This window comes from Helicoverpa armigera, chromosome 6 (genome assembly GCF_030705265.1).
Source record: "Helicoverpa armigera isolate CAAS_96S chromosome 6, ASM3070526v1, whole genome shotgun sequence".
NCBI classification, from domain to species: domain Eukaryota; kingdom Metazoa; phylum Arthropoda; class Insecta; order Lepidoptera; family Noctuidae; genus Helicoverpa; species Helicoverpa armigera.
This window is the reverse complement of record NC_087125.1, coordinates 2,358,582-2,385,485: the sequence shown is the minus strand read 5'-3', so window position 1 is coordinate 2,385,485 and position 26,904 is coordinate 2,358,582. Positions and strand designations below refer to the sequence as shown.

The 26,904-nt window shown below is 34.9% G+C and overlaps 1 protein-coding gene across 1 annotated transcript in view; it reads right to left on the bottom strand.

Moving 5' to 3' along the window:
- Nucleotides 1–26,904, bottom strand: part of LOC110381084 (leucine-rich repeat-containing protein let-4) — a 322,306-nt gene that overhangs the window by 245,219 nt on the left and 50,183 nt on the right. The window contains exon 3 of the mRNA XM_064035053.1: nucleotides 13,387–13,420. The gene's annotated coding sequence lies outside the window, so the exon portion shown is untranslated. The remainder of the gene's footprint in view (nucleotides 1–13,386; nucleotides 13,421–26,904) is intronic.

Genomic DNA, 26,904 nt, shown 5'->3' with positions numbered 1-26,904 from the left:
TCTTTTGCCGGTTAAACCTACGCACTTCGGGCTAAAGCCATAGCATATTATACTTAGCAAAATGCAACAGCTATCTTCATCTGCTTTAACATACTCTTACAATTTGAGAAAATATGCCTGTTATTATGGTCAGTCAATATCTTATGCAGTCGTTACGGGTAGTCAGTCGGGTCGTCTGACAATCAGTCTTACCTAGAGGCATTCTGTTGCCCGGGTAACTGGATTAAGGAGGTTAGATTGGCAGTCGCTCCTTGTAAAATACTGGTACTCAGCTGCATCCTTTCGAAGCACGCAAGATGATCACAATATACTTAGGGGAAAGGTGAAGTAAATGATGATGATGATATTTATAATAGCAGGAATTGATAGACCACATAGCCATTAACATACCTACACACATAGATACACAAACTGACACAGAGATAATAATTATGTATGAGTAATGAGCGTGTGTACAAACGTACATATGTATGTATGTATTAGTATGCAAATACACATGTTTAGGTTATTCATGCGCTGTGGTATCTTAACATACATAATTTAACAGTTGATGTTGTCCAAAAAGGTTATAATGTGACTTTCTGTTGATGGGATTGCTATGTTTATGTGTCTTATCCGCTTGTAGTTTAGTCTGTGAATCGTCGTCTGCTATTGATAGTTAATTAGCAATTATAAACTGATAGCTATTTTGGTCAAAAGGTAAATTATTGGCCAAATTCTAATAGGTAGTCTTATTATTTATATCATTCATATGTATATTATATTATTCATATCATTTTTTTGTTTGAACCCTGAAGGCTCTAAAACTACTTAACCGATTTGAAAAATTCGTTGACTGTTGGAAAGCTACACTCTTACCGAGTAACATCGGGTGTATTTATCCCGGTGCGGGCAATAGTTCCAATTGGACACGGGTGAAACTGTGCGAAACGGCTAGTACAAATGTTTTAGAATCTTTTAAAATGACAATAATGGGTGCAAAGTATCATCCAAAGCATTTATTAAATACACTATTATCAGCATTAAAATCCTCTTACTCAATAGAAAGAAATAAAACTGCATAAGTAAAAAGTTTTCTTTGAAAGCAAGTGACATTAACGTAGTGGGTACTTGAATGGTCTCATTATCCGTATGTAGGGCGCCTTCTTGCGAGATTACGTCATACCCACTTCAGTTTATATGAGGGTAATGTCAAGCTATTTCTTATGGTTACGCAGTATTATGCGTGGTTAATTAAACTGTCTTTTTAACACTACAAAGTTGAATAGTCTCAGCCGTATGCTGAACTGTGTTTTCTGAAAAAATAATGGTGTCCAGTCAAAGCTGACTGTCGGTCACGGCGGCTGTTCTCAAGAAAAAAGAAGATCAGCCAGCTGCGCAGGATATACTATAGTGTACAAGCATTTGCACAGGAGCATACGCTATTCCTTCACCCTCATAGTCCGAAGCAACGAAATTATGGTAGCATCAGAATATTCCCATAAAATAAATAATTGGACGTATGATTTTAAGAAGTAAAAGTATTAGTTTTCGTTTACAGAAATTAATGTTAAATACAAAATATTTATAATTTTGTTCAAAATATAGGTAAGTACACATATTTTTTTCGAATTAATTTACTGAATTACGACACTGTTTATTTCATAAAACTTTTAATGTAATAGATCATAGATGACAATTCACGGAAAACAGTGCGCATATCATCATATATTAAGTACGATTTTTGTTTTTGCAATATCGATAAGCTAGGAGACTATCTCAAAACTGTGTTTCCAAACAATGCTAATCCTTGCTCATACCTTAAAACAATGAATGGGTACAAAAAAAGTTTACGTTTGTGGGAAAAAAAAAATTTACAACTTACAGTAAAAACCACGATAATTTCTTTAAGATAAGGAAGTTACAAAATCTGTGAAGAAACGTATTGCAGTCATCTGGCCCAAAATAAATGCAGTTACCTGCAAAGATAGAATTGTTTTATGACTTGTAAAAATGAGGTATGTTTTAATACCATTTTTAACATCCTTACTACAACTATCTTCTAGACTAGAGATAAGACATTTTATACTGATCATCATCTTCCCAGCCTTATTCCGAGCTATGTTGGGGTCGGCATTCAGTCTAACCAGATGCCGGTGAGTACCAGTCTTTAACAAGGTAACGTAAGTAATCTATACATACATATAATAAAATGATAGGAAAGTCAAAACTGTACATGGAATATTTTTTTTTAAGAATACTTGGGGGGTGATCCATAATCGATTCTGAACCCAAATATGTAGTTTTTAGAATTTTTGTCTGTATGTCTGTTTATCTGTTTGTCTGTATGTTTGTCCCGGATAAACTCAAAAAGTTCTGCATGGATTTAAATAAAATTTTGCATGACTATTACCTGGGGGCCGGTTCAACACATAGGCTATATATTATTACGCTATCATCTAAGAGGGACGAGCAATGAACGATTAAATGAACGAAATTGGAAAATTGGAAATTCTACATTGCCCACGTAGACGAAGTCGCGGGCAACAGCTAGTAATAATAACATCTACAGTTTCCTATAATGGTTCCCTTAACAATCTACCAAACAATAGTGGTTGCGAAAACATTTAAGACACTGTTTGTTAAAAATATAAACATTAAATAATTTTAGTTTATTTTCATTCAATCATCTCCCAAATCAAAATCAACAACTCGGGAATTCCCATAGACCAATTCTACCAACACCATCCCGAACAACAAAAAAGCTACAGAGCTACGAACAAACAGACGTTACCTGTCTACCTGAGGGAAACAATGGCGTCTTTTAGCCCGACTGAACAAAGGCGCACGTGTACAATATACACTTTAATTTAAGATTGCCTATCGATAAGGATGTAGTGTAGGAAGTTTGTAGAGTTACCTCGTTTATGTTTAATTAGTTCGACACCGGTTTTTTAAGTTTGATTTGAAAATAAATCGGCGACTTTTTGTTTTAAGATAATCTTTGACTTTGTAATGATTTGGATAAAGAAGAATGCATGTAAGAGCTAGAAAACCACAAACAGACAGATACTCAGCGGTCAAACTTATAACACATCTCATTTTGCAATGGCATTTAAACACTGCTATGACACTTTCTATCGGTTATATGACGCCACACTTAAAAATTATAATTAATTTAGGAGCTACTAAACAGCAGACACGCGGACAATCAAATATTCCTCAAATTAAAACATTTTTACTCCATTCAAAGTTTATATTATTATCTAGTCTTTTCCCAACCAATATATCTACACTTTAATTTAACAAAACTTGGCTTTCGATAAGGATGTGGTATACGGAAGTTTGTACACGTTACCTCGCTCATGTTTAATTAGTTTCACTTATCTATTAACACGTGTATCTGTGGGCAAAAGTTTGAGATTAAAATGTTGAAATATATGGTATTAGTTTTTAATAATAAGTACACTATACAAATAAACACACCCAGCATGTTATCCATACTTAAAATTATAAATGCAAAAGAAGTTGTCTGTTCGGCTTTCAAGCCAAAACTACTCAGCCGATTTAAATTGTTGGTACTCATCAGATCAGATCGTTTAGAGCCCAAAAAAGGATAAAAGGCCAATTATAAGACGTAGTTTCCTCGGTCCATCACAAACCCGCTGGATGAAGCTTGTAAAATTATATACAAATGACGAATCTAAATATAATTGAAATCATCACTCTCAGCTCTAACAAAAGAAAATCTTGTATAGACGTTCACACTTTACTTCCTTATCATTAAAACGGACGGTGTGAAAGCCACCCCATCCAGATAAGATCTACAGATACTCTTTTAACTAATTCAAAGCGTGCTATTAAAGTAAGATGGTTCAACAAAAGATAGAATTGTAGTCGAACAAAAAAATGGTTACCTGAGAAAATGAATGGTATGCTATTGGTTTGCCGATTTATGCTTCGTTGCTGTATAAGATGCTAACGGATGGTAGTTTTTTGACATAAGGTTCGAAGGATAAATGTCAAAGTTACTGTCGGTGAGCATAATATATACATACCTAGTGTATATCAGCCTATAGTTCTATCAATACTAGTGATATAAAGAGGAAAAAACATGTTTTGATTGTTAAGTAGTTTGTAATGAATAAACTCAAAAACTATCAGACCGATTTTAAAAATTCTTGGAAAGCTGCATACTTCATGAGTAACAAGCCGGATACGAGTAGTAGTTTCCATGGGACGCGGGTGAAACCGCGGGATAACGACTAGTACAGTATCATTTCTAATTAATATGAAATGGGGACAGGATGGACCTAACCAAATTATTTTTTTTCTACACCTCATTTTAACCACTGCAAAATCACTCAAAAAAAATACCAGCACCCAAAATCCGAGACCTAATACAAGTTTCACACTTGGCCACTACGGTTCGTAACCGGGTCGGATTGAAACGGAAAAATCGCGCGAATTCCCTTCATACATTTTGTATGAATCATTGAACATCTTTCTGGTCTAAAACGGTATAGCTTGGAACAGATTGCAGGGGAGGACATTTACATTACTTGTTATATTAGTTATACGGCTTCGGGTAAGCTATGAAAGGTTAGGAAATGCGTTGGCTTTTTTAAAATCACCTGTTTCTCAAGGAAACGACATCTCGCACTCTGATAAAAAGTAGCCTATGTATTATTCTCATGTATAAGCATATTATTGCCAAGTTTCACCAAAATGCATCCAGCAGTACATGCATAAATACATCCATAATCAAGGATTACAACATATGGACTGATAACATTCGAATAGGAATTAAATAGAAAAATAATTATCATCTTTCACACAATACATCCATCGTTTCTTTGGTCGTCAAATGCTGTGTCTGTCATTCTTGGACGCTTTTAAAATCATATGAACTTTCATCTATATTTCTTATCCCTCACATTATCGGAAGAAGAAATCTACGCAATTCCACACAAAATCAGCCAAATGCCATCAATTGAATACCTCAATTCAATAAATGAAACTAAGAAAAGCATACACACGAGAGTTTTACAACTTCGAACATAACAGTGAGAGACTTAAACCAATACACTTAAAGCCAACACCGGGAAATGAAGAGGCCATTGTTAATCAATCTGTTTCCAGAAGTTTCTTTGTACACTTCAGTGCAAATTATTTGAACTTATAATCGTGAAGTAATCGTTTTAACGTGAGCTTACACTGGAATTTCAAACGCAAGTTACAGGGAAACCGGTTTTATTTTTCTACTTAGAAACTATTGTTTGAGAATAAAACTAAGTTATTCTTATATTTTTCTGTTTAGTTTTTTTTTGTTAAAAATACACAATAATATATTTAACTACAGAAACTTAAATATGCATTATATTTGCAATTTATATTTTCACTTTTACACACGGTCGGTTAGCCCCATAGTAAGCTATTTATTAGCTTGTGTTATGAGTGGTAACACAACTGATAAACTACATACATATATTTGTAAATGTATATAATGACACCACTAAATAACAATAATAAATTATAAATATGTTATTTATGTTAACCTATGCCAGAAATTAAAAATACCGCAGACGACAATAAGGCATGCTTGTAGAAAACTAAAAATAACGTTATATAGCCTATGTAATAATCATATTTACAACCTCCCATTTTCCCATGAAAGCAAAGTCGTCAAGAATTTCAAGCCTCAAGTTTTACAACACTTACATAGTTGACTTATGACTACATAAACTACATTTTAGACTTTATGGCTATATGTCTAAGATTTTATTTACATTGTCAGCATTGAAAAGGCTCTTAGAAAGTTATGCTCACGGATTTTTCATTACGTTGAATAGGCGTCTTTTTATTATAACTCCTTTTTGAATATTTTCCTAGCCTTTTCAAGGTACTGAAAAAGCTATTTTTATGCCTATTTTAGGGCCATTCCAATAAGGAATTATTTTGATATTCGGCATAGTTATTCATTGACATTTTTTCTTCAGTCTGCCTCTGTCTCTAATCATGATTTTATCATCCTTTTTCAGCTCAGTGTCCAGTCCATACTATAATAAACACTCGATTCATTTTTCTGTCATACTATACAATTCCTTCTAAACTTTCAAATAAACTTTTATCTTTGTATTCTTTCAATGCTATTTTTCAAGGTACTCAAATAGGATACACCAGTCTCATCTACTCTTAAGATTGATGCTATGATTTTCTAAGAGACACATATCTTTTGTCATCATTACCTAGTCACCACTGAAACATAGGTTTTTCCACACGCGAGCGTAAAGGTCACAATATAGCAGGGCCGGATTATCATCAATTTAGGGGTCGCATATTTGCATAGGGCAGGCGTGCCCGGGACGCGGGATGCCGCCGGCGACAGTCCAATGTGGCGCTACCCGGTATGGGCTGGGTTTGTGTCCATTGTGGCGAATGACGGACGAGATTTTGTTGTTAGTTTGTTTTGTGTTTTTCCTATTCCTTCTTTAATAAGATGTCTTGCTGCTTCACTACAGTTCTACGCTAAAAGCAGACTCTTAATGATGATGTCATAATCAAAGCAAAATTAGTAATAAATATTTTTTGTGTCATTGTTTGAATCCAGAAGCAGGTCTGACAAATGGACATAGACCTTTTTTTCCATAGCAATAGAAAGCGTCTAACAACCAACGTTAATAGGTACTGTTGATTTTACATTACTAACCTGAGAACTAGTCTAGTTCTCACATTAATATAGGTAGATTAAGATTATGTTAACAATGCATTACAAGTCCTCAATATTTTTTACAAGTAAAATAAAAAAGTGCAACATGAAAGAACCGTCTATTTTCACTCGGCACTTTATATAGATATTCAATGGGAACGGATTCCCATCTCTCGTTCGAGCCGGAGGCGATCGTGTAGCCCCAATAACGCCCTGCATCGTCCCTTGAAGTCGCGCATTCGTTCATCACGACACCACATCTCGAAAACTGCTAGACACAAAACTATGAGATTTATGCAACATCGAAACTAATTCCGTTGGTCGCCTCGGGGAATACTTGATAGTCGTGAGCGCAGATTTCTTGTTTTAAACATAGATTGATAGTGCTGTTATGAAACTGTTTATATTTTCCGTATTGTCTATGCAAACGGTATTGTTATTGTGTTCCTGGTTTTAGAAAGTGCATTTTGTATTAAAATGTAATGTTTGGCCTTATGTTTTGTTTCCTAAATAGGCGCAATAATAATGAACTACTACTCAGCTATAAATACTCAAGTACTCATTATCACAAATCTTAACATTAAGTCTATAAAGAATCTAGAAATCATAATTAAAGCAAAAGTAAAATCGAATCATAAAATCTTGAAAATTAAATAAAAAGGTTCAGACAAATCGAATAATCCAGTTCAATTAATCTAACTAATCGAGTTCCGAGTAAGCGATTCTGAACATTTTCAATTTGTGCATAAAACGTCGATGGAATCACATCTTCATTAGCAATACAATCGGGTTGGGGCGAATGGGAATTTCCCATTCCCAAGAAGTTGAATTCACCAAAGATTTATAAATTGCAGAGGGAGTTTGCAGGCAACATGGGAAGTTTCTATTATTGAATCGTACTGGTATTAATTGCGGTGAAATTGTAATTAAACTTTATGCGCTATCGACCGTTGCAGTCTGCAAGTCTTTGTTGGGGATTCTAAAGTGATACTGTTATAGTTGCGAGTCTGTTTCTCTTTTGCTACATTATTTAATGGATTATAGATGGAGTTTTATGAACTTGCACTGCGGGTCTTGAATAAAGGAAATGCTTTTTAATAAGATCGAAAATAAAGCAAAGTTAAAAATATAAGACTGGGTATGTGAACACACGAAAGACCGAGAGGTGTGGAGACAAAATGGGGAAGGCGTTTGCCCAACAGTGGGACAGATCAGGCTAGAAAAAAAAAACTGAATATAATGATAACTCTAATTTTGGATATTTTTTGAGCTCACTCATACGTCCCAATTAGCATCACATCAAATCGATAACCCAAGATTCCCATTCGATTGCAAACTTCAAAATCGATCAACCTCAAATTCAATTCTGACGTATCTATTTCTGTGCTATCTGTGCCTCGAATAAATGAATATTTTACACTCTCGTCTGGTGGATTAGGTGCTGATAATGAGCTGTGGAGGCACCGCAGTTTGCTTTTCATTTCCTGAAGCACCTTGTATGATCGTCTGGCTTTGGGTGCGATTGAATTTATATACTTGGAAGGTGGGTTCACCTTTTTTCAATCGATTGGGAATCGAGTGCGTTTGCGATATTCGGTTGCGAGTTCGAAATGTGGGTTTTGAAGTTTGGGATTTTAGTTAAATCTGTTTAGACAAGAATTGGAGAAGGCATTACAAAAACTTTAGTGATCTAAGGATGCAAATGATGATGGATCAATATCAGCACAAGCCGACTCCAACTAGGTTTGGAAAAGAATAGGCAGATAATGATGATGAATTGTAATAAGTGCCAAAAATATTGAATACCGTTTTGACTTCTAACAAAAATAAAAATCGAATTATTTAAACGTTTTATGAAAATGTCCGAATAAACTCCCGCAATTTGTGTTTTATTTAAAAGGAGAAAAAAATAAAAGCCGATAGTGTAACTAATTCAATTTGATTGTCATTCAAAATAAAACGTACAACCATTTTTGCCGTTTGATGTCCAAAAATTATCTCTCATTATCTTCAGTTTAACGGAAATATGAAATAAAAATATTATTTTGAATGTAACGGAAGTTGCGTAACATTACTGTTTGAGCAATTATGATAAGCTTTATCAATTTCAGTATTCAAAAAAGGCTTAGTATTATTTCATAGATACATTATGTAATTTTTTTGTTGCCTGGGTAACTAGGTTGAGGAGGTCAGACAGGCAGTTGCTCTATGTAAAACACTGGTGCTCAGCTGCATCTGGTTAGACTGGAAGCCGACCCCAACATAGTTGGGTAAAGGATAGCTAGGCAGATGATGATATAATTTTAACCACTCATCATCATCATCATCAGCCTATCGCAGTCCACTGCTGGACATAGGCCTCTCCAAGTGCACGCCACTGAGATCGATTTTCGGCTTCTCGCATCCAGCTCCTGCCAGCCTTCTTGCGCAAGTCATCACTCCACCGTGCCTGAGGACGTCCTACGCTACCTTTGCCGAGGCGTGGTCTCCACTCTAGGACTCGTTTATCCCTATTTGAACCACTAAGTAATTACAAGTTTACTTTCAAACCATAACAACCAACTAGTTCAAAAATAAATATTTTCCCGAAAACCTGTTACCAAAATACGTAGCACCAATAATTCACTATCTCAACAAACTTGAAGACTATTTTAAACTCGAAATAAGTCCATATAAAATCGTCGAGGATATAAATTCGGTTGTCATAACCGAGCACTGCCAAGTTTCGCTAGATATACTGGCGTTATACGGAGCTAGTACGTGTACGACTTAGGCAATGAACCTGTGTACCTCTGGTAGTTGGTTGGGTATATGTTTATTGTCATTGTTCGGAAGGATTCTGCTATTTGTATTTTGTTATGGGAAACTGAAATTATAATCATTCCCCGCGGTATCACCCGTCATCCAGGGGAACTTCTTTACTTGGGAATACCTAGTGTAGCTTCCCTGCTGTGAAAGATTTTTCAAATCGGTTCTGTAGTTTCTGAGCCTGCAACTCTTGCAAGCTTCTCTTTATTATATTGGCATAAATATGTGTAAATTACGCCACTATGTGACACGTAAGGCTCTTGATGTTCAGCGTGGTGTGAGAAAAATCTACCGTGGATTAAACATTCTTACTTTCATGTTAATGCTAATACTCATTTTGGAAATCATCACTAGAGCACCGTTTTGACACAATTAAAACCTTATGAAACAACATGTTTATACCTACAGAAGTAGAAAATATACAGAAGGATAAACACACAATTTCTATGTACGTACAGCACGGGTAAACAATATTAATTGCAATCTCAAACAAGTGCGGTCTATAGTTAAATGGCAAAGAGGATTTATATCAGCAACGGGAATTATTATGGGGAATCGATTTAAATATGTTTCGACCGCAATCGCCGAATTCATATTTCATTAATTTTGTGTGTTGTCTCGTATAGTAATGTTTTAATTGTTTTGTGCGTTAATGAAAACGGGTTCTGTGGGATATATTGTGAATTAATCGATTTGAATATGCTGGTGCCCCTTGTTATCTTTATCGATTAAAGACCGATCTTAATATGCTAACTAGAGATTGAGTTTTGACATCAGCCTCATTAGTTATATCAAATTCTGAGCTCTAGAATCAATAGATAGGATATAGAAACGCGTATTGTGAGTTGACTTAACAGACAAATATTGTTGACGTGTCTAGTGCAACCTACATGCATTTTTTGCAAAGAAGCAATTTTTGTTAATTCCCTTAAATACTCGGTTCTTAAAAATATAAAAGGCTTGCCTAGGAATGGGGGTTTTTGTCATGGGGCTCATAGAATAAGCGTCATAGTACGTTACCGTCCGTAAGAAAAATGAATTGTTTCTCATAACAAGTATGTTAAAACCTATCAGTGATGTGAAAAAGTCGATAAAATACCTATCGATAGAATTACAAAAACGTGCTTTTATAACCGTATACAATTAAAACGCATCTCTTAAATGGTTTTAATTTGAGGTATTGTATGATTGCAATGGTATAAATTAAATTCATGTCCGAAATTCGGTTACTTTACAATACGTTACGTCAACATTTTTCATGTCTGTTTCAGATTAAATCGAATATGGCTGAAGCTTCAGTATAAAATGTTCTGAGCAATAAAATAAATAAAACAATTGTCTGGATCAGGTTATTAATAAAATTCATAATAGTTTGCATTAAAATGATTAATTATGCTCTCATTACATCAAAAACGAAACAGTTTTTTTCGAGACACAAAGTATGTGTAAGTCACTGGCATCTACTGATTTTTGGATTCCTTAAAATCCGCGCAGTTGTTTTTGAGCTTATCGCGAACCAAAAGGAAGACAGATGGGACAGGGAACTCTATTTTATGATGCGTTGTAATGTAGATATTACAAAAATAATTACTACCTAGCCTACATTTAAATCTAGACTGGAGAGCTATCCATCATCTGCCTAGACTTAAAAAAAAAGGTTTCTAACATTAGGTTCGACTGCATTTTGATAGCCCAAAAAAGACTATTGGTCAATTCAATAGCAGTCTCTTGTATCAAAAGTATTATACACTATATATACAAACTTAAACTAATTATTATCTTTAAAATTAAAATACTATATTCAAAGAATAGACACAATAGTAACAAACAAGCTTACCCAATTCGCAAATAATACCTTCGTATAAGTTTAGCAAGTGCATTGCTGATCACGAGCTTAGAGCTTTAACTTCCAAAGATAGCCAACTAACAGGCAATTTAAGTTTTTCAAGCAAACTACCGTCCGATCGCGTTGTAGGTCAGCCGCTTGTCTGAAATGGGTGTAGTGTTATTTTAATTTATTTTAATATTCTTTGAAGATTGTTAAATTGAATAGTGATACAAAATTATGTAGTAGTAGTGTATGATTCCGGATGAATAATCTTTCTTTGTTTTGTAGGGCTGAAAATAAAACCTTGTGAAACTGTCGCTTGCAGAAATATGACGAGAAATATATAAATGGAGAAGTCACAATGAATTTATGTAAGGTATTTTGACTGAGATAAATAGAGCTACATAATTTCCGAGAGTTGTCTTCCTAGCTAACTAACAAACCAAAAACAGTACAAACAGTTGTCACAGTACTGAAATCTTGCATTTACTTTAAACACTAAAATTTCCCACCGGCATTCCAAGGAAAGTGGGTCAGACGCTTCTACTTACGAACCCACTCCATGTATCAACTCAGGAGGTTTAACTTGTCAAAGTTAAATTCATGCAGATACCACCCAACGTACACACGACATCGCTAATTCGAAACCCACCGAGAAATCAACCTTGTTACGTTGACATAAGTGTCATTGATCAGTTTGCCGGCCGCAAAGTTAAGCAGGTCTCGTGCATGGCCGAATCCCATGGGCTTTTGAGGTGTCAATTGCTCGACACAGTTGCAGTGTTGTTATTTGATAATTCATTGTAATTTATACCTTATTAACACGCAATAAGGGTGGTCTGTCTTATTTTTAATACAGGTTGACAAATATTATCTTGACGTAGTCTCGTAGATTTGGAGGATTCTTCGGTAACAAAATATTATTGTGGAGATTTGTTTATTTTCTCATGGTCGTTATAAAATGATTGGGTATTGTTTAAAACACCCACAGATTTATTCATTCAAGAATAAATACAATGAATAAAGATATAAGTCAGTCTGTTTCTTGTAAGTATTCCATTGTCTCCTGAGAGATTTACCTATGTATTTCTACCGATGTTAGGAAGGACAAAGTAAGTATTCTTCCAGGGTTACTAATGTTAGAAAAAACAAATGTACATGTCTTTCTTGAGTGCATCTTGCAAATACAGGACGAATAATTTTATCTTATGAGCTACACTATCTCAGAACCCAAGATGAATTCTAACTAGAAACCACCACAATTCCCATATTTCCTAACACAAACCACACAAGCATAAAAAGACACATTTAATCGATTCCGTATATCGAAAAAAACACCGAAACAACACAACATTGGCCCAATTACACAGGCCCGACATAAAAGCCAAAACTGGTTTTTTATGCAACTTAAAGCGAAGTTTTTTCGAGCCGAATTGAATTGCCATTACGATTGTATGAAAAAAGAGCGAATATTGTAGGCTCTGAAAAAACGAGGCTCCACTGGAAAAACTGAACATTTCACAATGAAATTGTTTATCTCAACTACATGTTGTGTGTTGGGATTGGGAATAGTTTTTTTTTTGTTTTGACTAGTTCTGGGAAGTTGTTAAAGTATTTTTGAGGAAAACAGGATGTGTGAGGTTAATGCTGCATTGATTTTGGGGAAAATCAATACAGCAAGTTTATTTATTTTATTTATGTGTTCAAACTTCACCTATGTTCAAACTTTTCGACTATTGTTAAATAATAATTAAATAAAAAAATATTCGCAACAAAAGTTATTCAACGCACATGAAAATAAAAATTCATAACTCAAATCACTTTTTGATCAACGTCACTCAAAAATGTCGGTTAAGCAAGAGTGCAACCCAAAAATAAATGTTAACTTTTAAGCAATTTAAAATCAGACACTGTATCAAATTACCGAGATATTACTTTGTCAGTGACATTTAAGTTCACGCTATATGGAACACATAAACTTGAGCGAAATCGTATGCAAAATCTTTATGATTCTTAAACCTTTTGAAAGACAAGAATTTGCATTTTTGATCTTTTTGCTTACCTCAATGTGGAACGGATGACTGTGCCGACTGTACCTGGAAAAGAAGTAAAACTTTTTAGTGCGACTGTACTTTCAAAAAGATGTTGAAAAGAGATATTCGTCACGTTTGTATTGACAATGTGACTTTAAAAATTATTTTGAATCATAACTTTTGTGTTCATTTGCCCATATAATACCTACAGAAATTGTTTAAGAATTTTGATTTTGGCTGACAATAGTTTGATTTCGGCTGGCAGTATTTTCGATCCCAAAAGAATCTTCCTATATTTAGCTTAATTTATACCAACTTCTCACCAGAATTTTGGTCGACGGTATTTTAAGACCGATCTCTAACTTACAAACCCATTTTCCCATACTAGCTCTAACCATAAATATTATTCCCATTACGCAACACAAATAAATCGTTCCGTGAACTAAGCAAAATATTATGTTAAAGCACGTTTATTTTCAGATTCACCTCAAACAAGCGGTGCCAAATAAAAACATACAGTTTTGCGACCGCCAGCTTAATTCATCGGTTATACCTCGTATTTCCAGATATTACTTCGGCTATTTTCGTTTTTTTTTCGGGGTTTTTCGTTCTATATCCCACTGCGGCCGCTCGTAAAAAGCGGGATGATCTCGGTCCATCAATGCTTTGCTGCGATTTGAGATTCTGCAACGGCTTTTTAAAGGTGGAAGATGTAGGCTAAAGAGCGTAGTATTAGATCTGCGCTTGTTTTAGGATAGATGTTAGGTATTTGGGTTAGGGGTAAAACTGTAGAACTGTAGTAAAAAGTATTAATTAAAAAGTCTCTTTGGATGAAAAACCCCAATTAGAAAACTGACAGGCAGAAACGAGCTGAACAATCGCAGTTAGAGAGCTGTTCTATGGACCAATTACTTATCTAGGTAGGAGACAGTAGGATAGGGTCTTATACTGGCATAAGCTGAGGAAGAGTTACAGAACCCAGGATTCTGTTCAGCGCATGGTTTCTTTGGAGATAAACCAGGGGAGAACAAAATACCCGACTGCACACTAAAAAAGAGTAAAACAAGCCCCACAATAATATTGATCAATACAACTTTACTGAATATAATTTATAAATATTGATGGAAAGCATCGCAGGCGGGGACCAACAGAGGCTTATTTATAGTCATTTCGGTTGTGCACCATTTAGCAGAATTTTCGTTGGTGGCGGTCAAGGTGGTCCCCGCCTGCGATGCTTTCCATCAATATTTATAAATTATATTCAGTAAAGTTGTATTGATCAATATTATTGTGGGGCTTGTTTTACTCAGTCAGTCGGTATTTTGTTTTTAATAATAATTCTTTTATTTATAACTTTTAGCTGTTTTATTTAACGAAAATGTTGTAGATGTAGAAGACTATGTATATGTAAGTACCATTTTAAATTATTTCGACGACATTTGGCTTTAGATTACGAGTGATGTTACTCCGCAACATAAATTTACCGCCAATGCGACGTTCAAGACGATCAAGACGACGTTCATGCATTTGATCAAGACGACGTGATTGTATCGCCAAAAGAATCGCTTTTTGCTTGCTAACGCATGAGTTGCTTTGCGTTGACGCAGAATTAACATGTTCCCGTGGGAATTTTGAGAAAAAACGTATCCTATATTAATTACTCCCGTGATTGAAATGAATCTAATGATACCGCATACATATTTTTTTAAAGGGAAATTTAGAAAAAATATCCCGTGGGACTTTTAGGATAAAATGTATCCTATGACACTCCCGTAATCAAGACAAATCTAACGATACCTCATACATCAAAATCCATCAAGCCGTTTAGGCTACAGGAGGTCACAAAGGAACAGACATACATACATACTTACATACTTACATACACTCGAAAAACATTACCCTCCTTCTTTGGCAGTCGGGTAAAAATACGAAGTAACACTTAAAACCTCATTCTTTCGCGATCCTCTACACCTCGCGGCAGCTTCACATTCACATTTGAGTAATATTTCAAAATTTTTAAAGTTCGTGTGAGCTGCTCGTGAGACGTTGATTGAAAGTTATATATTTTGGAATTTAATTTGCAGCGTGTTTACGTTGCCAATATATTGCATCGGCTATGTTGCATGGCGTGCTATGCTTTCATATTGGAATTAGATAATATGCAGCCTGATAGATGGGTGCGCGAAATGCAGAGAGCATTTTTCATTAAATTTTGATGTGCTGCTTGTTAAACCTAACAAGGTAAATGCATATTTGCTTTGAGATACGCCTATATATTGTATAAGTGTAATGATAAATTGGTTACTATGTTTGGCTTGCGTATGCGTCCGCCTGTCATTTGACTGGGTTTTTAAATAACATGAAATTGTTATTTTATGCCAAGAGGGTTCCAGTACTCATAATTTAATAGGATAGCATGCCCAGCATGCGATGCACACTTACTTTTCCAAGATAATTATAACTACCTTTATGAGGAAAAATATACAGGTAATTTACGATGTAGACACGTTAGTGAAACAATCATTATCTCCTCATACACTACTCCTTTTAACTGTTTCCTTGAAGACAAACTCTTTGATTTTCGAAAGCTCGGGGATTCGAGCTTCGGTTTCTAATCTGACTTAGCCAGATCTCCACAATGCAGGCTCTAAAGTACTCTACCAGTTAAAACCCGCCTAGTTTTTCTATTTTCACTTTAATTCTAAAACACATAGATATGTAGGATGAAGGTGCTCTGTTGTCTCAGTGTGTTTTTTTTGTTCTTCTACTGAATGAAACAAAAAGATGTCTAGACTAAACCAGGTTGTATTACCTATGACAAAATTCTTGAAACTGGACATAGGTCTCTCTAGGTATCTCTAGGTACAAGCTACTTTTGGGTGACGATTGACAACTTTAAATTTTTCAAAGAACTTAATCCGTCAATGCGAAAGTGGGGGTCATTTTTAGTCAAGGTAAAAAAAAATATCATCTATCAAAATAATCCTTACCTAAACCTGAACTTAAACACGATCAAACAGACCTAACAATTAACACTACAGACCAAATTTATAAGTACACTTCTACATAGAAAACATAACCCTACAGTTATCACGTTTCCTCCCAGATCAGCATTACTTTTGCCGTCATCCGCCATAATATTTTACAACGGGCAAGTCACACAGTCGCTATTTGTTACGGGCTGTCTGGCCTCGTATGGGCACACGTACACTTTTGATAGGGTACAGGCGTCCTCGAGGGAGTACAGCTTCGAGGTTCAGTTTTTAGTTTGAGGTATATACGTCACGGGTCTCTGTAGACTCATTCGTGTATGATGTAAGGGTTATAAGTTGTGGTAGGGATGTTAGACGTATTTTACCAGGTGTTGAAGTCTATTCTTAATTGCAGCTGATTCTTTAACATCTATAGATATATAATGTACTGGTAAGTAGAATTTTAGCTAGTTGTTACCTATATCAATTTTTCATTATCATCATCTGCTTCAGAGCTTTCATCAGATTGGCTTCTAATCCAATAGGACGCAGCTGTGTAGTTATAAAATAAATATTGTAGGTACTTAATTACCTTTATTTAGTCTTCGAAAAAATCTTTGTTCTACTTTTCCTCAACATCTAAGAGGCAAAATCCAAAAGATTATATTTTTATTTGCATAGCAGCAAAACTTCGTCACAGAACTTTCTCGATGTTAATAAGACCTCACAAATACCTTTGCTTAGCGCGAAAAAAAAGATCGCATTACTTATTGTCCTGAACGCACCTGTTGTAAATTACCAATCCCATTTTCTGATGTAAAACAAAAAGGCGTCACGAAAATATCCTCTATGACTTGCGTAATAAGACCCTAATTTTATCTGATGTCATTTTTCCAACTGCTTTAACATTTTTGGTATAACAACGTCCGTTTAATGCGGCTTAGATTCAGTTTTGATTCTTAATTGCAATGTTAAAAGGTTCTATTTTGATTGTGCAAGTGGGCTGTTTACTAGCATTGTATAAATTGAAATCTGATATTACTATGAATGGTTTGCTTCAACATTGTTTTATGCTGAAAAGGAATTATTATTTTTTTGTACTTGAAGGCCAATCCTTAGAATCACATACCTACTTAGATTAATTTCGCAATCGTAATGACGAATAACCTACAGTTTTTAAATAAACCTTACTAATATTATAAATGCAAAAGTATCTGTGTCAGAATGTTACACAATTACACTAAAATTGCTTTGCTGATTGAGATGGAATCTAGCAAAGAAATAGGTAAGTAATCTGGAGACTATAGTCGGCTACTTTTAGTTCCTCTGAGATGCAGGTGAAATTGCAGGCCACTTTTAGTTCCTCCGAGAAGCAGGCGGAAGCGAGTACCAGCTATTTAATTAAATATTCCACACACACAAAACAAATCGGCAATCATCAATAAATAATGTTTTAAAAATAACAAAACCGCAAACTTATCTATTAACAGAAATCTATTCGTCTGTCTGTCTAATAGCAACTATCATTCGATCTAGCCGTATCTATAATATTATGCTAATTAGTAGACAAAGGAAATCGAACAATGACATTAATTTTGACTGTATGACATCATTCAATGATATCGGAATCTCTGAATACAAAATTATAGAGTGACCTTCATTTTTTTGGGTTAGAGACTCAAACTTCCTCAATGCTACGTATGGTGTATTGTAAGTAGCTGGATGTAAAAAATTACAAGAAAGGGCAAAACTGTGGTGTACCTATAGGCAAGGGGCCTTAAGACAATTATGTTTTTATACATCTGTAGCTTTGGGCCTGTACCGTGGTTGTTAAAGGGTGACTGCTACGCATGACGTCTAGGGTTTGATTACCAGTTCGAATAAATTGTGTAGTTTAAGAAACTTTCATGAGCAGCTCGGAGTCCGGAAGTTGGTGATGACTCTTTAGTGATCTCTCTCCGGTCATGTGTGATTGCCGTCGCAACTATAAGAGTGAAGTAAAAGTGAATGAACCTGCTACTGAGGAAATGCTTGTGCACTAAATTTGTCCTGCGTTGCTGGCTGATCTCCTTAGATAAACTAATTACTTGATTGCTTTTCTGGATTTTTAGCATGTTAAGTTTGTTGTTGGAGGGTTATTTAACATAGTACATAGGACAGAACTAAACAGTAAGATAGTGTGCAATATAAAACAATTTAAATATAATATGTTAGAGTAAATAGAGGTAGTATAAATATAATGATAGTATATAATAATAAAGGTATATATGAATATAATATATATATAAGTAAATATATAAGTTGTGCCTAAATATATAAGATTAACTAAATAGTTTGTAAGTAATTGTATATTAAAATTGCTGCGCCCTAACAGGGTATCATGTATGTACCTCTACATTTTATAACACCTTGTAACACTCATGATTGCAATAAATATTTGAAGTTTGAAGTTAGTACTTAAACTTATTAACAGGAGCTAAAATCCTCTGAAAACTCCTGCATTGCATTCGACATCTCAAAAAATACTTTAGAAACCCCCGTCCGAACAACTACGCAGTCATTTTGCCAGCTAAGTTATTCCCCATAGAAAGGTCAGAAGTGACCTTAGATTAGTTCAATGTTTTATACGTGGCTGGACATTTGTACCCGTCATTAACCATGTTACGGTTATAGGGGTCAGATCGACCTAGCGTTGATTATGCATCGTCACATTTTAGGGTTACTACTATTTGGTTAATGGCGATTCGGAATAGTGATGGTGATAGTTTATGTAGGGTTAAATTGTTGGTGATATTATAAATTAGGTTCCGCCCGCGGTTTTGGATGCGCCCCGTGGTACTTGGATGAAAAGTTTGCCTTCCTCAATAAACGGATAAACTAACACAGTTTTTCCAAATCTGTCCAATAGTTTCAAAGATTAGCAAGTACAAACAAACTCTTTCGCTACAAAATGTTTTCATGGTATGAGGTCTCAAAACCTATGCTACCAAGCTATGTTCTAGAAATTGTATGCAGCATCTAAGGCCTTGCGGCATCAGGCCTTGTAAATGAAATAAAATTGTAAGAAACAAACTCATATTTACGTTCATGGCATATGTTATTACGACTATTAGGTATGCTTAGAGGTGACACAGAGGTGATGCTTAAATTGCCAATGTGAAAAATAAATCCTTTTATTACATAGTTCTAAAATCTCGTCTTCATAGTTATTACTCAGACTTATAATTAGGCTAGCGAAAATATTTTGAACAAAACTGTTTATTAGTATTATTGAGCGTGAGATTATATTTTCAGTAATAAAAACTAAAAATATTTACCAACTATGTAGGCTTTACTAATTAAACCACTACTTGATGATTATGTAAATAACTTGCTTGTAATAAAGGGGTCGGGGAGGTCTAACGATGCTTTTAACCTTATGACCTGGACTGGGAGGTACATTGTTAATATATAATGACTTTATAAGCTATGTTTATGTAGACAGTATCGTAGTGTATAAATATTTAAATTAATATTTAAATTAGTATTATATCTAATCTGGATTGAGCAAGCACTGTGACTCATGCTCAATCTTTCTGTATGAGAGGAGGCCTGTGGATGGACGATAAAAAGGCTGATGATGATGATTATATCCAAGCCAGCATGCAGGGTTGGACCCAGTCCACAAAAAATATTGTTACTTAGCAGATTCACACTCTCATTTTTTTATTTCATTAACTTTTTTATGTTATTGTTCACCCTTAACCCGAGATGGTTGACTGGTAGAGAATGCTTTGTGACATTAAGTTCGAACCATTTTGTACGTACTTAAAGCATAAATAAATAAAATTCAGGTACCATAGGACATTAAGGAGGATATGAGTATATACTGAGTAGATATGCTAATACGTAACGGAATACCTATGTAGGGAGAGTAAATAGTCGGATTCATAAAAAAAATCGCTTATTTCTTTTTTCTCGTACGTAAAATAGGGGATAAAAAGAGAGACCTTTATGTACTTCATTAACTTGAAACAGCGACACGATCTAGCCGTGTCCTGAATCCAGGCAATGATTTATAGGTAATTTCCTTACAATCGGCGCGCTCTCATGCGCAAGTAAGTCGACCTCCGTCAACGCTCGCTTGAATGCTTAATTGGCTAATTTAACTTAGTTTTGTAAGTGTCGTCAATTATATTATATTAGTGGGTATGTGGTTTTGTGTTGCTGTGTGTGGTTTGGCTGTTTACTGTCTGTTGTAGTAAAGAGGTTGTTTGTTGAGAGTTGTGTCAGGAATTGATTTGATTTTAAAAATGGCGTCTGTAGATTGTCATTTGTTTTTTTTAACGTAGCTTTTGACATCAAATTGTTCGTTTTAGTTCATCGTAATCCTTATGGGGGTTGGAGCTTTATATTTTGCTGTGTCTGAAGTTATCTCACATTCTTCACATCCATCGCTTGCTATGTTCACCAGTTTCATTACTTTCCAATTTCAAATTAATAGGAAAATTACTTTCCCTGTTCTCCCTCCTTACCATTGTTCATAACACCATACACCTTAAAAGAAAACACCATAAAAATGCGAATTTTTGCCAACAATACCATCCCCATGATAATCATACTGTAGGTACAATATTAAGGCGCACCCACACCTCTTCGCGGCCGTTCTAAGATGGCGCGCGATATTTATTTAATAGCCGCGTTTTGCTTTAATAAGCCGATAAACCAGGCTCCCGGGTGACGAAAAATGACATCATTAAACTTCTAAATTTTCGCCTTAGAATGTAATCTAGAGGTAAGTCAGCAGTATTTTTTATGAGCTGCTGTTTCGTAATTATTGGAAGGCAATTTTGAAAAAAAAATCTTGGAGACCTATATCAATTTTGCGAGTTTGTTTCACTGAGAGTTTCCGCACTATGCAGACCTTCTACTTAACAGTCGGCAGACAGTTGATCCGATGGTTGATATATAAAAAAAAAAACAATCAAAGTTTTCACTCAGTCCGATGCCGGCTAAATGCCTGATCTTTTTAATGTGCGTACTACCATTCATCTTCATACTAACTTATGAGTCAAAACAAACTATAGGCCCAATAAAATTTTGCAGTGTGCAAATAACTATTTCGGCCTCAAATTGACCCTTAAACCAAAATAATTCAACAAGCTTACACGCCTACGCGTCTACCTATGTTCAGGATTCAGGAAAATCGCTACATCTACCAGTAACAATATTTATTCAGGTACAAGTTACGGATGACATACCTTGGATTTGTGGTTACATGTCCCGTCAGGCTGCGTCACCCTGAAACCAATCAAACTGGCACGGCTAACGGATTACCTGATCGACCGTCTTCAGTTACTGGTCTTAACAGGTTGCTTTCCTTTACTCCTGGTTTCTGCTTCAGATGGCTATATTAGGTTTGTGTTCTAGGACATCTATACTAAGTTTATAAAGCTGAACAGTTTGTTCGTTTGTTTTTTATGTTTGCCTAAACGCGATAATTTGCATTTGAGCTATTTTGACAACTCTTTTAGTGTAAGATAGCCCAATTAAAGACAGATATTTTTTTTCGGGTTGCGTGAAGCAGTTTTCATGGGATGTGGGTGAAAATGGTAGGAGATAGTGAAATATACCCATACGACCTATCTAACTTATGCTTCGAACCTTGTCTAATCCAGTTTGTAAATAAAACTCCATTCACTTTATAGACATGAGTAAAGCAGTCCAAATACCCAGTTTTCTAAAAAAAAAATTCATCTTCTTTCATCGACAAAACAGTGCACTTATAATTTTTCCTTTACCAACCAAACCTCTCCGATCATTGTTTTTTCAATACATCCACTTAAGGGGATCAGGTGTTGCCATACCCTTCACTTTTCCTCTAACGAGGCGCCCTTGAGTCTCTATTAGCAGTAACAATATCCCAACATGTTTTTGCTTGTGGCAACCCTACTATTCATCGGGAAGGATTATACTAGTGTTTATGGCAACCCTGGGATTAAGCGATGGTTATTTTGAAGAGATAGTGGAATAAGGACATGAGGACACACTTTTGCTTCTGGCTACTGAAGTCTGCGAAATGAGGATTTTTGTGATAGTGAGTAACTTTCTGTCTTTTATACCTTTGACTAAAAAAGATGAACTCTAACAGGCTTCCTTCTTAGCCTTTGCCATTAATACCTACCTATATTTAAATTACGCGCAAAATTGCATCGCTTGGCATCGTCAAAATTACTTATACATGTATACTTTATTCGTTTTACCTATAATTCGGTAGTGATTTTTGGAAATTCTGAAATATTGACTGTATTTTTTTGTCCCTGTCAGCCTATAGGATTCAATCAGGTATAAAATGTTCGCCCACGTTTTGTCTTTTATCACTAAAACCTTTATGAGGTACGTCGCTTACATTTTTCCCTTAGGTTGCTTAAAGGCTATTCCTCATCATATGCCTTGGAGGTAGGGTTATCAAGTAAGATGGTAGCCAATTATTAAGAAGAAGAAGATTAATTATTTTTGCACCCACTTTAACACCCTTATTTTCTTCAATCGTATTTTTATTTGTAAATAATTATTTTTATTGACATTTACCCCATTAGATTTCGACAAAGTTTCATTACAATTTGTTAAATCTTATAATGTTGATTGTTATTGGTGAGTATCAGTGACCATGCAAGCAGAAAAGAGATATCAGATCAGTAAAGATTCAAATACATTGCATCTCAACCATTTTTTTTCTCCAAGAGAAAATACCTCATGTTTTCTCTGTAAAACTCCATAGAAAATGTTTTTTTTTTCTTTGCCATTATTTTAATGTATTGCGTTGCCCTGGCAACCCTGCGTTGCTGTTTGTACGCAGTATCAAGATATCGCTGAAAGTAATCTTGCAGAAAGGCTTTGCGTCTCTGAGTGACACACTTTTCGGTTGCGGCCATAAAAACAGCTATCGTATCTGTCTTAAAAATTTATTGGTCAATTTGGGCTCTTTAAAAACATGTGGGGGTTTTTTGGTGCACGAGTTTTGTTCTTTTGAAAATGATAAGTATCAAGTGTGTATTTGTAATATGTATTACTTTTATTTATTTTAAGTAAGAACTCAGAGAGTATAAAAATCGGTCCTGCCAATCATGAGATAATTGCGCACAAACATTACATTCATACAGACGGGTCAGATAGAGAAGCTAATGTATGAGAAGTCGGTTAAAAAGGTATGATTTCGCCACCATTCTTCACTCTCATTTATTAGTGTCTGGATTTTAAATGTAATTCATTGCTTCTTTATACAATATGCACTGCAGTTTATTTTATTTATATCGCCAAGACTAAAGCATGTTTATTTGCCGTATTTTTATTTCTTCTACTTTTAGCTTGTGTATGTGCCAATTTGTTTCATCGGGTACCTACAACTTATCTGTTGCTCAGAACAGAGTATTGTTTCAAAGCCAACAGATGTTATTTCTCTTTTATTTTGTGACACCAACATAAAAAACTGTTCTCCATAAAATATTACCTATTTAAAAAAACTGGCGCTTGTGTTATCAGTGAATTTGGGCCTAACAAATGTTAAAATTCACGTCTTGTCATAAAGTCTCTACTTTTGTGGCCCAACCGTACAGGTATTTTGTACGAAGATGGAAGGAGTACCTACACCTGCGAAAGTAACCATTATAGTAATTGAAGACTTTTCAATCAAATGGTCGGATGAAAATGCTAAGTTAAACATAATATTCGTTACAGTAAATTTTATTTCTTCCAAAGGTAAAAATAAATATTATACTTATTTAACCAAATACTTCCAAGCAAAAGTATAATTTCGAATTAAAAACGCAAAAAAGGCTACTGAACCAACACTGATAAAAAACCTATCAATAAAACTCTCATAAATAAAAATACAGACGATTTAAACATTAATCACGTCTAATCATAGCAATTAGGATCTTTATATTAACCGACCCTTAACAATATGTAGGTAACAATCTTAGAGCAGTCAACCAACTGGAACTGCCAATTTCTGTGTCGACAGCGACTCGAGCAATTAGGAAAGGGGCTGCAGGATTGTTCAAAAGAGTTTCCGCGGCCCTGGTAAATAAAAGGCCTACGACGGAATACGACGGTTTTTAGTCAGTAAGAGTCTGACACTCCCTCACCGCTGCTAACCCACAGCGGGAGGGGTCATTTGATGTTTTTGACGTCGTTAAAAAAAAGCACGGAGGAAATAAAGATGAGTTTAGATGCCATAAGCCAGGTAAGTCCGGCGCTTTCTTTTAAGTCAAATACGTACGTTGGGCGTGACCAAAACGCTCATTTATGAGTGAACTAATGAGGCGTTCGGGTTCCTTTTTGCTATCTGTCGTCGATTTTTGGTTTAACAAAAAATATGCGGGTTCCAAAGAAGGCATAAGAGGGCGTAACCTGTAGCATTCCTCGTTCCCCGAACATCCGCATTTTGGCGACTTTAGTTTCCTAGAAGATATTACGTAATGATATATCCACTGGTCATTTTGTTATACACGGTGGCAACGCTACTATGACTGACAGCTCACACATCCGTTTTGGTAGAAGCGAAGGCACGGAAATATCGTCTCCAGCGAGTTAAATACTCTAAGTTAAACACGGGTCGAAACAAATGGTTAAGCAAATTAACGTGCCTTTAATTCAAAATGGCTCGACCGTTACCTGAGCACCGCGTAAGGGTGGCTGAACAAAAAACACGGTGTTTTTTAACCCAAAAAATTACAAAAACAAGCATTTTTTATCGGACTTAGATAAATATGGAGATAAACATGTGTATTTTATTGGTTTTGCTTGCTGACTTTTGTATTTTTGTTTAGAAATGGTAACTTTGGTTGAAGTAGTCCAAAGACAGTAGCTTGATAACTGACGTGATAATTAGAAAGACACTGAACTTATGAACTAAAATAAAGATTACAGCAACTTTTTGAATGAAAATTAATATGTCACATTTGAAAATTTCGGTGTAGGTAAGATGTTAGTAGGAGTATAATAATGTATTAATACGAGTACATGAAATGACTCCCCTTTTCTAGATAATTTTGAACTCAGTCTTAAACAAAATGCTGTATAACTCATCAACATTTTCCAAAAAAAAAATCTTTCTTATCTCTCAAAAAAGTGTTGTTCAATTAATTGTCATCGCGTGATCACTTCACATTGCGCTTAAAATAATATGAAACTTACCCCCGTCTCAACCATTAACATAAATAACAAACAAAATTAGATTTCATACTAAACGGACAACAATAATGTCCTATATTTTATTAGATATTGTTATGAATAATTTTGTAAAGAAAAGGAACGTCAGTCCATTGTGGCAAGTTTTTTTCATCAACTTGTTTCTTGACTATAAATTAGCAAGTTTATCTTACTCCTTTTTGTCTTTAAGATGGGGTTGTGGTAGGGTGACCATGCTGAGATACTAAAATGAGACATGCGTTTTGACTGACACGCGCAAAATGATGGTTAAAAATTGTGTAAGTTGCACGAGTATATTTAAAAATCAGTAAATATGAAAAAAAAACCTAGATACCTAATGAACCTAGATACTTTAATGAGTCTAGGTGTGTTTTTGTTCAAGTTCATGTGTAAGAAGTTGCAACCATTATCTCACCTAGCACCTAACTCATAACCGTTATCTCACTATGCACTATAATAAGTCCAGTTCAAACTTAAAAATCTGGTAACATTTAAATACACTATTCAGTGAGCAAGCCGCAAAAATATTTGATTACTTTTCAGAACATAATGTTGTATTTAAAAAAAAACGTTTTTGTTTACCAGGACTTGTTTATAAACTAGAAAAAGTATACTCACACTACCTGCGTAGTGCTGTTTGCATTTATTTTCAAAAAGTTTCACGGGCCTGCTAATTTATTTACGACAGTTGTTGAAATGCTTTCCTGTTTTATATCTATGAATTTTGTTTTGAATGCAATAACATTGCTTTTTAATAATTAATGTTTGAGCTTTGATATTTGATTCTATTAATAATTTTAAACAGTAGGTATCAGAATGACCGATATTTAATAGCTCAACAATTTTTTTTCAGTTCGAGTTTTGATTACATCAATGGATTATTTTGGATATAAATGTAAATTAATTTCTATCTGGCATATTATACTTTATTAATTATTATACAACAAAATTCATATAAGTTCGTTTGAGTGAGAATCTCCAGTTGTTTATATCTATATAAATAAAAATGAATTGTTGTTCATTAGTCTGATTAAAACTCGAGAACGGCTGGGCCGATTGAGCTGATTTTGGTTTTAAAATGTTTGTAGAGGTCCAGGGAAGGTTTGAACTAAGTTCGCGGGATCTGCTAGTATAATATATTAACTGACAATGCCGTGTGTGTGGAGAAACACTGGGCTACTAAGATATAAGTCTGATTGCCATCGACTCACCAAGAAGAAGAAAACTTCAAGAAAACTACATGAAAGTGCGTACAGTTTCGTCACGAGTAGAAAGACCGACTGGATGAAAATTTTGTTTTATTATATTCAGTAGTGTTACCAAATATAGAAGACCGATGACCAAAATGTCAGGTTAATGTTTTAAAACGGTTGCCATTCGAAA